Consider the following 13,107-nt stretch of genomic DNA (forward strand, 5'->3'; position numbering starts at 1 on the left):
TCGTTTTAACTTTTTGGCATACTTCTGGCAACTGAGGAACTTGTTTATGCCTGAGGCAAATGCACATTGCTAGGGAAATTGTTTTCTAAATACCCAAGCAAACTCCGAGTATTAACCCCAAGGGCTGGGGAAATTTATGCTGTACCATGGTTTCATATTACCCGAATAGCACATGCAAATTGGTTCAGTTCATTACGATGTGCATGTTCTGCAGATCGGAATGCATGGGTGCAAGTAGGAAGTAGGAAGTTCAATTAAATACTGCAGCATTCGGACAACTACAGTGGGATGAGTTTTCCAAAAGCCACACCATCATCATTTGGAGCTCCTTCAGTCCAGCCAGACAGGTTAAATTTGATTATGTGGAGTAGCGAGCAGGGAAAACTTGCATGAAGGCTGAATAGCAAATCTGTTGACGTTTTGCAAAACGATGTGTTGCTCTTTCGGCTTCTTCTGATTCCTCGTCTCGGGAAAACTGCAGGCTGGGCAATTTTCTTGCTTTTATGCAAACACAAGCGGAGCAGCAACAGCCGGATACCGGATACGCCCCTCCACCCAAGGGACAAACTAACCTAACCGGCAGTTAAATGTTTTCATTTTCATGCTTCTTCGCCAAAATGTTTATGGCGCCCAAGCATCGGGCAAACACTGAATTTATTTAATTAAAATGTGTGTATATGTGACGTGCACTCTGCCTAGATTCTAGAATCTAATTGAATTGCCAGCAGTATGTCTAGCAGTGTGTGTGTGTGTGTTTGTTTGTAAACTGTCGGAGTGAGTAGACTAATATGCATCAGAAAGAGAGGGAGAAAGGGTTTTTCCAGCCGAGCGACACAAGTGTCAGGTGCCCTTTGGCTATATGCCATCCAAAATGCAAATTTTTTAAATTTTTTTTTTTAACTTTGAGGCCGCCTCTCCATTCCTTTTAATTAAAAAGTTTTTGTTTTCCTGTCGGATAGATCATCACGATGTGAAATCTGCATGATTACCAAAGCTGAATGCATTTTTAACCATATGCAAAGCAATTTCAATTCGGTTTTGTTAGATACTCCGATGTGTTAGCTGTCAATCAAAGTGGGAGCCGTCATTGTTTTTTGAGTGCAGGAATAACCTATGTGGTCATTAAAATGCAGGCGATGGCAAAATAATGCATTTCAATGACAATGACAACACCAATTACAAAAACATGGCATGTCACTTAATTTGTATGCGTTGAGTGCAATTTTCACTAGTCAAATTTCAATTGACAGACAGTTGCTGTCAGCTATGGAGAATTAATGAAAATCACTAGGATTCTTGCACTTTCATAACTTGAGCAAACTGGGGAAAGATTATTATTAAATACAGTTCGTATTATTTAATATATGCTAGCTTTAAGTTTCGTTAGTTTATACCTTAAAATAAATGTTTTCATATTCAGAAAAAGTCATAAAATTCTAATAAAAAAAAAAGACTGACAGAACAGAAAAAGTGCATCAGCAATTCCATTTTCTGTTTTACCTCCGACATTTCTAATTCCTCTGCATAGCATCATAGCAGAGGAAACAAACGCTCACATGCCCATCAAGTTTCTGTTTTGTCTGCAGCACATTCACTCAAACCAACTTCGTGATGAGGGGAAAAACTATTTAAATATAAAAAATCCCGAGCATACTTTAAGGCTCAGCGCAGAACTTTTTGTTACGACGCACAAGTCAGACAGGAGATTTAGCTATAGAAACTCGGGGATACTCAGGGCCAGGGACGTTTAAAGAAACAAAGAATTTCAATTTAAGCTTCGTGCATTGTCTGACTCGCTCTGTGCTGCTCTTTCATCCTCGTTTCCTGTCTCTTTCGCTACTGTAAGCCATTGTTGGATGTATTTAGGTGTTGCAGGCACGTATGCAGCAATACCCTGCACACACACATATGTACAACATGCTGCACACGTACAGCTGCAGTCAAAATTTTAGTGGCTGGTTTTGAAAAATTGAACAGATGTAGATGTACACGATTTTTGTAGATTTAGTGAGATGAAAAAAACATTCACTTGGTTTTAAAATCACTTTAAGAACTACACAGCTTTATTTTATGTGCTTAAATAAAGAGAAGCATAAAAGTTTATGTAAGTTACAATTTCTACCTAGCTTGTTCACGCTTTAATGGAACTAAAAAGGAACATAGTTTGGGTCAAAACAAATTTCCAGTTAAATTCCTGCAGATTAATGCTGAGACCTGCATCCAAAAACAAATAGTAGTCTTTGAAATAGATTTCAGCAAGAGTAAAAACAAGTGGGAAGACTTGTTTTAGGGCTTAATTGTATTTTTATTCAACTTGCGACGAACCTATATGTTAACTCAACTACTCCTACTCTTATCTAATGTCCTTTACTCACGCCTAGCGAGCATATATTTCCCATGGTATCCCCACTGATAAGAGCGGAAATGAGCCAGAGAAGCAAAAACAAAACGAATAATGAGACACATTAATTGCGCTGTGACTTCCTCATTACGTGCAGAGCATGGGAAACTCTTTTTTTTCAGCTCGAGCATTTAAACGATGGAGATCTTGAGAAATTTACACAGCCCATTTAGTTAGGCGGGAAAAAAATGAGCATCCTGATGGTCACTTTGATTGATAAAAATCTCTTCATTCGCAAAATATTCTCGCACAAAAACGTGAGCAGAAGACAGGATACAGATGTGACTCGTTGAGGTTTATCTAATGCCTGTTTTATGATGATTGTTGCAGGGTAAGTGCAAGGTGTCTTTTATGGTCTTTAGGTCTATAAAATATATCTTACATATTGTTATTATTTGTACTTTATATGTGATATGTGTGTAGATCCTGATAATAGTATATAGTAAGCATGTTAAATTCGATATTATTTATACCTTAAAAAGCACCCTGTATATATTCCTCATACAGACTGCTTCGTGCTGACAGAGACATGAGCGGAAAAAATTAAGTTCAATGAAATTAGGTCAACCTCCGTTTTGCAGTCCAAACCCAGCAGGCTCCATCCCCCAACCCCCCCTTGCCACGCACCGTCTACGATGGTGTGATAAAGGTAAATGTAAAAATATGACTAAAGATAAGCATAAATCAGGGCATAAAGCAATTACGCAAAGGCGTGGGCAAGGGAACTGCAGGGGGGCAGGGCAGATGGATAGATGTTAAGCGAAAAATTAAGGGAAATGGCAAGGGAAAGGAGCTATGTTGCCTGGCAAAGGCAAAGTGCTAAGCGCAAAACAGTAATGAGTCTACTCAGCATTATGATTGATAAATGACGGAGCAAACGAGGACAAAGGAAGGAGAAGAAATCGGACCTGAGAAGCACAAGAAAGGTAGATGGTTTTTTAGGTACTCTATAAGTAGTTTCTACTTGAAGCATTATGAAACTATGAAAAGAATATCTTTTCAGCGGCTATTTATTGTATATAACTACTATAAACTTTAATTGTAATAACCTTTTTCAAAGGCTATTTACTTCTTTTGTACAAAAAGTTATAATACCCCATGGCAGGGCAAAAAGATACAAAGAGACAGGGACAAGTTAGTGTAACTTAGGTTGCCAGCAAAATGGTGACAAATTCACGCAGCGAGACAGACAGACAGATAAACTAGAAGACCCAGAGTTGGTTGTTTTGGGAGGATTGGGTGAAATGGGATGGGGTGGTGAAGGAAGTTAAGTAGGAAAGGCGGATGAGGCAACTAAATGTGCATGTTAAGGTTAGATAAGAGACACCCACGCAGACAGTTACCAGGATATTGTGAGTACTTTCCTGCTTTCATTTTTTTTTTCATTTACTTTTGCACCTCTACCCGCTTTTGTTTGCTGCCCCTAGCAGCCACCAGGCAGAAGTCACTTCCAGTCGGCACACTAATGAGTAACTTATTCAATTATTTTTTATTTTTTCTCCGCCAGAGCGGAAAATAATTTGCTTTTGCCCAGGCTAATTGGCGGAAGAAGAGGAAGTGCCTTGGTCACGAGTAAAACTTGATAAAATGTCAGGGCGTGGTAATAAATAAATTATTTCAACTGTGTAATGTATGCAGCAAGCAGGAGGACAGCTAATTGAGTGCAAAATTTGTGGGTTAATTTTGAAAGTTGCACGCAATTTTCACTCTCCATGGAACGAAGCGAAGATGATTTCTGGCCCGAATGGGAATGTCAAAGAGTCCGCCCCACTGGGCTCAGGAGATTCCCACTACTCAACACAATATTTCCCAGCTTGTGATGAGGCCAAGGCTGGATGGGTAATGAAGCCAATCTATAATTCAAGAGTCCTCAAAAGTGGGAGGATGTGGTGTGGTTTTGTTGGGTCTGGAACTACAGACGGGGGTGGGGTAAAGTATATGTCAGATATCTGAGGGCTGATAGTGAAGTACTTTGGCCACACCACAAAGTGTTGAAATTTGGTTTCCTGGCTGCTAATGGAATTTCATTTTCGAAATGAAAGACGTGTCAAACACTTAGGTGCTACCTAAAATGGAGCCTATCAGCCCAAGTTTAGTAGAAATCTGAGCAAACATTTACTCATCACATTGCATATTTCAATTATATCAATTGTTTCGAAGACTACATTTAGTTATAATGAAATATCGCGTGGGACAGTACGTTTTCATTTCTCACTAATAAATCTATCTTAATTTCACATCAATTTGTTATACAACCATGACAAAGAGCTGCTTTCAATTATTTTCTAAATTTATAATTTAGACTGAGGAAAATCTGAAATTCAGCTGCACTCTCACAACGATATTTCACATCGTGTTGATTTACTTTTATAGCTTTTTTATATGTATCATACGGCAGAATAAATAAGAGGAAACAAAACCTGACCATAAATTGGACAAGCAGAAAAATGTGGAAACTTCGTTTGGCAATGGCAATGGCGATGACGGTGACGTTGATGCTGACGATGCTGAACTGACGAGGAGCAGAGTGCGCAATTTGTTAATGGAAATTCAATTGAATTGAAAAACTAAATAAATACCAATGCACAGGTAAATAAATAAAACCAGCCCCCAGCGAAAACATGAAATAAATAATGAACAGGAATTTTTCGCGCCATCGGCACTTTTTGCTTTATTTTGTCCACCTTTCAGTCTTATTTACTCGATTTTTTCGCCATCCTTGTATAGGGACAATTTCACACATCTGTTCCTCAATTGGACTGAAGAAAAATAGAAAAAGTGCTCACTTTTTATAGGACTTTCGACACAAGGTATGCTGCAATATAGTAAACCGTGTGATCGATCAACCATTCATGCCGGGTTTAAATTTAATTGGTTTCCCTTTCCAGTCACAACTATTATCAGAATTATGCTTTTTTATTCGAACAACAGTTTAAGTTACATACGCAGTTTTTCCCCCCAGATGAACTCGATCTTTCCTCAAATTGCTTTCCGCCTCGTTTTTATAACCCTTTCAACTCTGTAGATTTATGTTACATTTTAGGTGGCGCCACCTGGCGTCGCCTACCTCTGGCAATAAAATATATATACCAATGCTACTATATATAAAGGCGAACAATAAAAACACAACTTCATACACGACATAAATCAACCGGGCAGTTCAAGCATGGCTGAAATATAACTCAGCCGAGAAGTTAAATACAAACCGCCACCCACTGACAGAAAAAAATGGCAAAGGGCGTGGTCAATTAGAGTAAAAGTTGGGTGTAAGTAATGCCCAGATTGTGGGATAATAAGGGGTTCACACTGCGATTTATGTAACCAAAGGAAATAAATCGTTTTGGAGATATGTGCTTTTTATATTTTGTAAAATAAATTGACCCATCTTACCTACTGTTTACTATTTTCCTTTTTAAAAGTATTTTGCTTTGACTTTTATAACGCCTTAAACCAACACCCAACTAATAAAGCTGACCACAAGAAAACCAGCACGAATAACCTCAATTTGTGGCAGGCACTCAAAGTTCTTTAAAAAAATATATAAGTTGTATTTTGGAGATTTTTCATTATTCTAAACCTTGACTGAAATACACTAACTTTATATTTATGTTACTTTTTCATATTTTTGCAAATATTGAATCTTAAAAAGATTATCCAGACGTAAGATACTTGCACTCAACTTATTCCTTTAGCACATATACCCTTTGCAACACTTTTTTTCGAAGATGTGGTCGTGCATCATTGACTTCACTTGGCCAAGCGCCATTTTGTATTTCATTTTATTTAGTTTGTCATTTAAACCGCATATTCCCCACGTCCAACACATGTACATACATACATCTATATGGAAGGAGTCCCAGTACAATACTATATATTATTTATTTGCCCAAGCCACACACATTTGAACTATGAAATAACAACGGGAATGTTTGCCATTTCGTGGTCAATATACGGCATGACCCGCATGAAGCGATTGCAAGGATGTGGATGTGGCAGCGGAAGGCAAAGGATTGGCCGGGACTGGTCAGGTGTGGTCGAGTTGTTTGGGCCATGTTTATTTATGTGACTGGGTGTGTGCTCTGTGTCTGACAGCAGCTCAAGCCTGTTCAATTAGTTGGGCGAAAGGCTGTTGGGGGCCAATCACTAGGACAATTGCATTTTGTGGTCTTAACTTCAGAGATCGGCCGCTCTCAATGCCTGCACATCCTTGCACATCGAATCAAACATCCAATCAATCCCGATTAATTATTCAATTTCGGTATTTTTTCGAAAAGAACCCACAAAAAGCGCAACAGCTGACAGCAAGATAAGTCACAAACTTGTGGTTCCATGTTCATTTTTCCCGATTTTTGTTTAAACAAAAAATAAATGGTAACCGAAATAAGCATAGATACCAGGGCACAGGCACAAATCAGAAAACTGAAACAAGTGAGTTTTGTAATATAAATCAATCATACGACATGTGTGACACATCAAGCAGAAAGCAAATAGAACAAAATATTTGCCTATGCCGAATTTTTGGTAGGGAAAATTAGGTTTTGCATTGATACCTTCTACTAAAAGCATACAAAATAACAAATAAAACTAGGTTATGGTTTTTAATATCTACGAAGTTGTTTTAGATGAAGGATATTTTCTTAAAACTACACAAAGATATTCTTTATTTTTCTACCATTTTCTTTGTTTCTATGAAAAAAGGCGAATAGTTATTAAAAACATTAGGTTTTATTTCTTGATAACCATTTTAAAACCAATCCGTTTTAGCTTGTCTTTAATACTTTCCTTTGTCATGTAGATACCGTGGAAATGGCAAAACTATCTCTGAGCTAAAAAGCCTTTTTGACTGTGTCGACTGACTGTCTCGCCGCCTGACAAACTGCAATGCGATTGCCAGCTCAGCAGATGCGTCCAGTGCAAACACACTCAAACACACACACACATGCAATCGCATATAGGACCAACAGCTCCCCCAAATAAACCACCCCCTCGCCCTCGCTGACAACCCACTCAAGCCATTCTGTTTCGCTGCTCGGTTCTATTTGCAAGGAAAACATTTATGTAAAGTTTATATTATCAGAATGGCATTGTGTATGCCGTCTCTGCGTCTTTATAACTGCACTTGTGTGTCTGTGTTTGTTTTTTAACGACTACCGAATGACATTTGCCAATATGTTTTGAAGAAAATGGAGAAGGACGGATATTGGGGTAAAAAAGCTGGAGATCTTTAGACGACTGCTTCCATCAATTTGTATGTGTTTTTCGTGTGTGTGTCTCCTTTTGCGGGCGATTAAATTGGCATTTTAGTTGGGGCAGCTTTCTGCAGCTACGAGGTCCTTTTGCAGGACCAACAAACTCATCGGCATTTGCCAATTTGTGTGTCTTGCAGTCACTTTTTCACTGTATCTGCTCTAGGCCCCTTTCTTTGATTGCTTCAGCAGGAGTTTCAGTGCTGACTTGTTTATGCATGGGATTGCAACCAATAAGTTATACCTTGATTGCTTTTCCCATAACTTTTGCTTTTCCATCGTAAAGTTGTGGACAAGAAATTCATAGTTGGCAAATGTGTTTCACTAGACATTTAAAAAAGAGCATTACGCAATTATGGGCAAGTCAATATAACAAATAAAGTTGACTTTGCAACATTTATTTTTAATTAAAATATTTTCAAAAGAATTTTAAAAAGGAAAATGAAAGGTTCATATTTCTAATATTTTCGGGTACACAAACATTGCATTTCCCCTAGTTTTTCCGCCTCAAATATCACAGGTTTTCCACCGCTGCCATCTTTATTCATCAGGTCACATCGCCATCTAGAAAATCTCTTTTGTGCTCATTTCCATTTACGTGATATCCCGAAATCTCCATTCACAGGCGAAGCCCAACGGAACTATCTACAAAATTATTACCATTCAGCCATCCTGGCCGGATTTCCATAACAAACATCAACCTGGGATAGTTGTAGCCATTTTATTTGCTTGTATTTTATTTTTGGTTTGGGTCTCGTTGGCATGTCCATGCTCTGGAAAATATATATTGATATGGCCGAAAACAGAGCACTAGTTTACAGGATGCATAACCCAAAAAGGGCGCGCACACTCCTCCTCCCCTTTGTTAATGGTAACAAATCCCCGTTTGTCGGGCACTGGTAAAAGCCAGGACTAACGTTACCTGACTTTGGTTTTCGGTTTGTTTTGGGCCCGGTCAGGCGAAATATGTGGCCAATTATAGCAAAAGCAGACGTTTTTATGTTACACTCCCCCTCGCCCATTCCATTTGCTCTCCGGTTACAACTAATTTATGACTTCGGGCTAAGAGCTAGGATTTTCCGTTTTCTCTTTCCTATTTTTAGTAAACTTTTTTTGCAACCGTATTTCTAATCATTGCCCATAATTCAGTGGCTGTACTTGGGGCTATGTAATTTTAGTTTAATGCTTTTTTAAACTGCCGCAAGCACATATATTACGCATACGCAGGGTAGTACGAAACAAGCAATCGATTTCAGAGTTATAAAATATAATGGAATTATATTAATAGGTTGATCACACTATGATTTTATTTCTGACCAAGATTGACCGAGCTCAAGGAAACTCTTAAAAATTTCGTGACTTTTAATCAACATTTATTTTGAATGGATTTGTTGTGTACACAATTCCATTTCAAAATCTATTTCATTATGCAAAGTATCATCGCTTATTGTTCCGTTGCCGGAACTTTGTTTACACATGCCATCATTTTCTGGTGGCATAACAAAAATAATTTTTGCTCTACTGCCATCATCAAAGATAGTTGAAGAAGGCATTTATGCAAGCCAAAAATGTTCATCATTGCTTTCGGCAAGCTTAAAATACAAATCAAATTCTCCACAATTTTCTTGCTTTTTTCATGGTCTTTTTACAAATATTTGCCTTCAATGTTGAATGAGTAGAAATTTGGCAGCGGCGAGAACAAGAAAATATATTTTGACATTTTCTACTGTCCTTTTTCACTTTATTTCCTTTTATATATTTTTCTTTTACTACTCCTCCGTTTGATAACGGAACTTTGTAATATTTTTATTAAATTAAATTGTTTTCTTAGAATTAAAAAATTTGAATAACGTCGCTGCAAACTCATAGAACTGTTTATAAAAATGTAAGTTTAAATTTAAACTATTGTCCGGTGTCCGTGGTGTCTGGGGTAACAGGTATCCGATTGTCGAGGAACTTGACTATAGAGTTCTTTCTTGTTTTAATATACTTTCATTCTTTTTTAGCCTGTCATAGGCACTCGCACTTGACTGTGATAAAATCATTTATCATTTGTCATCGTTTTGGCTTTTGTTTTCTTGATTTTCTTTCGGGCCGTCTTTTCCGCCCCAGTGCCACAGCCTGTCTGTCCTAAACAAATAACTTTTCGATGGCATTGACTAAAAAGTTATTCATTCATTTCAGCCCAGACGTTTTGGCCCAAATGGGGCCACTCTTAAGCATAAATTAAGACTTACGTTAGATGAGGCCAAGGGGTGGCTAAAACGAAAAGTCCAGGATAGCACTTCACACCGACTTCAGACTAGAAAATGATACAGAAAAGAAAATTTGTATATGAGAAAAAGTTTGAGCATTAACTGTGAGCAATTTGAGTGAGAGATGGGGAAAGAAAAGGCAGACTCAATTAGTTTTACTTGTGAAAAGGCATATATTCGTACCCCACGTCGAGCATCGGGAAAATTCTTTTTCGAAATGATTATTTAAAATGTAATATGCCAGATACATTTAGCTGGAAATGAACGCTAACATTTGCTGTTTAAACACTCGTATATTTTTTATTGCCGCAAGTAGAGTGTCAAAATACACCCGGGTGCCTAGATACCCAGTGTTTAGCGGGTGCACTTAGAGTGCCAGTGGCTTGCTGCAGTTCTCTAGTTTGCACATCATTTTATGTGAACATTATGTTGCCTACTTTTCTACTTGTTCATCGCCAGGTTGCATAAAACTTTCTGAGCGGGAAAAAGTTTCGGGGTAATGCACAAAACTTTAAAGGTGAAATCAACCCAACCAAAAATGACGCACAGTTCATGGAAAAAAACAAACTCAAAAAGTCCACTGCAATCGATATAAACTGAACTGCAGCTCTTTCATGTAGATTGGAATGGTGTCGATGGAAGTCAAGTCCACACGGAGACAAGACGTGACAGCTGAAATCGAAAGCCAAAAGCAAATCAAATACCAGAGTTGCAGTTTTCACTCTCTTTTCGCCATCCTTTGTCAATATCTGGGGGAAACTCTGCTCCGTTGGCCGGATTTTTCACACCCAATAAGCTGACAGGCGCTTAGAATTTAAATGCCAAACATCAACAACAACATTTGCTACAAAGAAAATCTACTTTAAAAACAAGTCACTAAAGTCAGTGTATTAGGTAGAGGTTTTTATGCTCCAAACCAAAAACCTAAAAACTAAAAAAGTGTATACAAAAATTATATATATACTTTCTATGCAGAAATTAACGTACATATTTAGATATATTTTCCTAAATAACATTTTAACATTTTGGCCCATGGGGTTGGCCAAAAGCAGCAACAAATAATTTAGAAACAAAGCTAGAAAGGACATTCAGGCAAACACTAGCACATAATTCTCTTGTACAATAAAGATAATGTAGTACATCCTAAAAGACACATAAATATTTATCAAATTAATTATAAATCCTTTAAAATTCTTAGTTATTTAATGTATTTTTCATTTGACTTTGTTTTATAACTATCTTAAAGCTGACAGCACTGAGCACCCATTAACCCCAAACCCTCTTTTCTACTTTGGCGCATTGTTGACTTTGCCGTCTTGGCCGCTGGTGTAACTTTATCAGTGTGTGTCGGTGTATGTGTAGGTGTATGTGTGTCAAGTGGTCGGCCCCTTTCGCCACTTTCTTCACCTGGTGGAAGCCATCCATTCATTTGGCTCTTCCTGCAGCAGGTCAGAGCCAAATCGTTGAAGCTGTCACTGTGCGTGGTTAAGTCCTTGTCGATGGGCTTAAATAAACAGAGAAAGGATAGCGAAGGATGACAGGATAGAGGCAGATGACACAGGCACAAACTAAAGCAAAAGTAGAGATGCGTTTGGCTGCCGTCTTTGGAATATGATTTAATTACTGCTCATTGCTGGCTGTACTAATTAGTTTGAAAGGCTTTGCACACTCCATCTTTCTTGTGTGTACATTGATTTTCCGATCAATAATGAGAAATGTAAATTGAATACCTAATGCGCACCCATGAGTGATTACATTTCGGAGTGTAGCTAGTAAGTTGCAAACACTCATTTATTTACACTTAGTTTGCACAGATAATTAACATTTTAAAACAAAGCCAGGTTAATACAGATTTATGTATCTTTACTTAAGTCACCTTCTAGAAAAATCAACATCTAAACAGCAACTCGTGAACTTTATCCCAAATAAAATATAAGTTTGGATACCTTTATCAAAAATTTGGCTCACGTGATCCGCTTGCCATAAATCATTTGGGTTTGTTCCCTTGTTTCGCATTGCACTTAGCGCATTAACATCATGCACATGATGTCGGATAAAAAACGTGGACGCAAAACCCAGAAAAGTAACCCAACAATGATGACATGAGAAGACAGGTAACGTAATCTAATAAATGTGACAGTCAGTTTATATGGCAGAATGTGCAAAAAACAATAAATCTCCATTAGGTTGAGCTGGCTTTCATTAACGGATTTTACGAAACTAAAACAGGATGTGCGGTAGTGTATATCGGTAAACATATATGTGCATACATATAAACACGAATCCTGACACTAATACAGTTCTGGTTGCATGCTTGTGGGTGTATTTGCTTCATGCACCTGTCATGAAAATATTTGCGCAAAATATTTTAAGCCGCATTTTGACAAAGGACTTTCCCCAAACAACTAGATTCACTCCCGTCAGCAAGGACCTCCACGCTCAACGCAAATATGACAGGGATTTGTTATCGGCATAGGCGGTTGGACGGTATGTGTGGCTTTAGTTTGCCTGGATATTTCCTATATTTTTCACCTATGTCATTGTATAAACAAATGCCGGGGATAAACGGATTATAGTGCAAAGTGTTCACAGGATGCGAATTGGAATTTTTGCGGTCTACGTTCACCGGTTTGATTGTGTTTCTTTTTTCGAGAATTTTTGGATGAGAGACAGCAGATAATAATGCATATATAAGTGCAAACTAATTGCAGTCTGCGGTTAAAAATAATTTTAAGGGTTATTAGATTACAGCATGGGTTTCGTATATACATGTATTTATATATTATTAAAACCAATTAAATGCATGCTATGATACACGCCTATAAAATAAAATCAATACAATTCGAATAATTCATGAATTTAAGTAATTTCTAGCTCACATCTTAATAAACTGAATATTCTTCGAAATATTTTGATTATGCCTCATTATTGTTAAGCCTTAAATTCAACCCCTAATATGCGGTAAAAAGTTCTCTCAACTTTGACCTAATTCAACCGAAAGTAAACGACCCTTAAGCCAATCCTTACGCCCCGACACTGACCCATCGAAGCCGGCGGTGCCCGCAAATTTAAAACCACCAGACCAACCTCAAGGGGTAAATGCGCAATTGACAAGCAAATTGACAATTCACTTAATTCCGGGCGACAACAAAAGTGGAGAATTATTCTTAAATATTAAACCGACTGCAGTTGACAGACGAAAGGG

At 37.8% G+C, this 13,107-nt stretch overlaps 1 protein-coding gene across 3 annotated transcripts in view; it reads right to left on the reverse strand.

Moving 5' to 3' along the window:
• The window catches only part of LOC6619724 (furin-like protease 1), a 126,238-nt gene that overhangs the window by 74,654 nt on the left and 38,477 nt on the right, over positions 1-13,107 (reverse strand). For all 3 annotated transcript variants that reach the window (XM_032722225.1, XM_032722224.1, XM_032722226.1), the window contains exon 2: positions 9,885-9,949. The gene's annotated coding sequence lies outside the window, so the exon portion shown is untranslated. The remainder of the gene's footprint in view (positions 1-9,884; positions 9,950-13,107) is intronic.

Source organism: Drosophila sechellia, chromosome 3R, assembly GCF_004382195.2.
Source record: "Drosophila sechellia strain sech25 chromosome 3R, ASM438219v1, whole genome shotgun sequence".
NCBI classification, from domain to species: domain Eukaryota; kingdom Metazoa; phylum Arthropoda; class Insecta; order Diptera; family Drosophilidae; genus Drosophila; species Drosophila sechellia.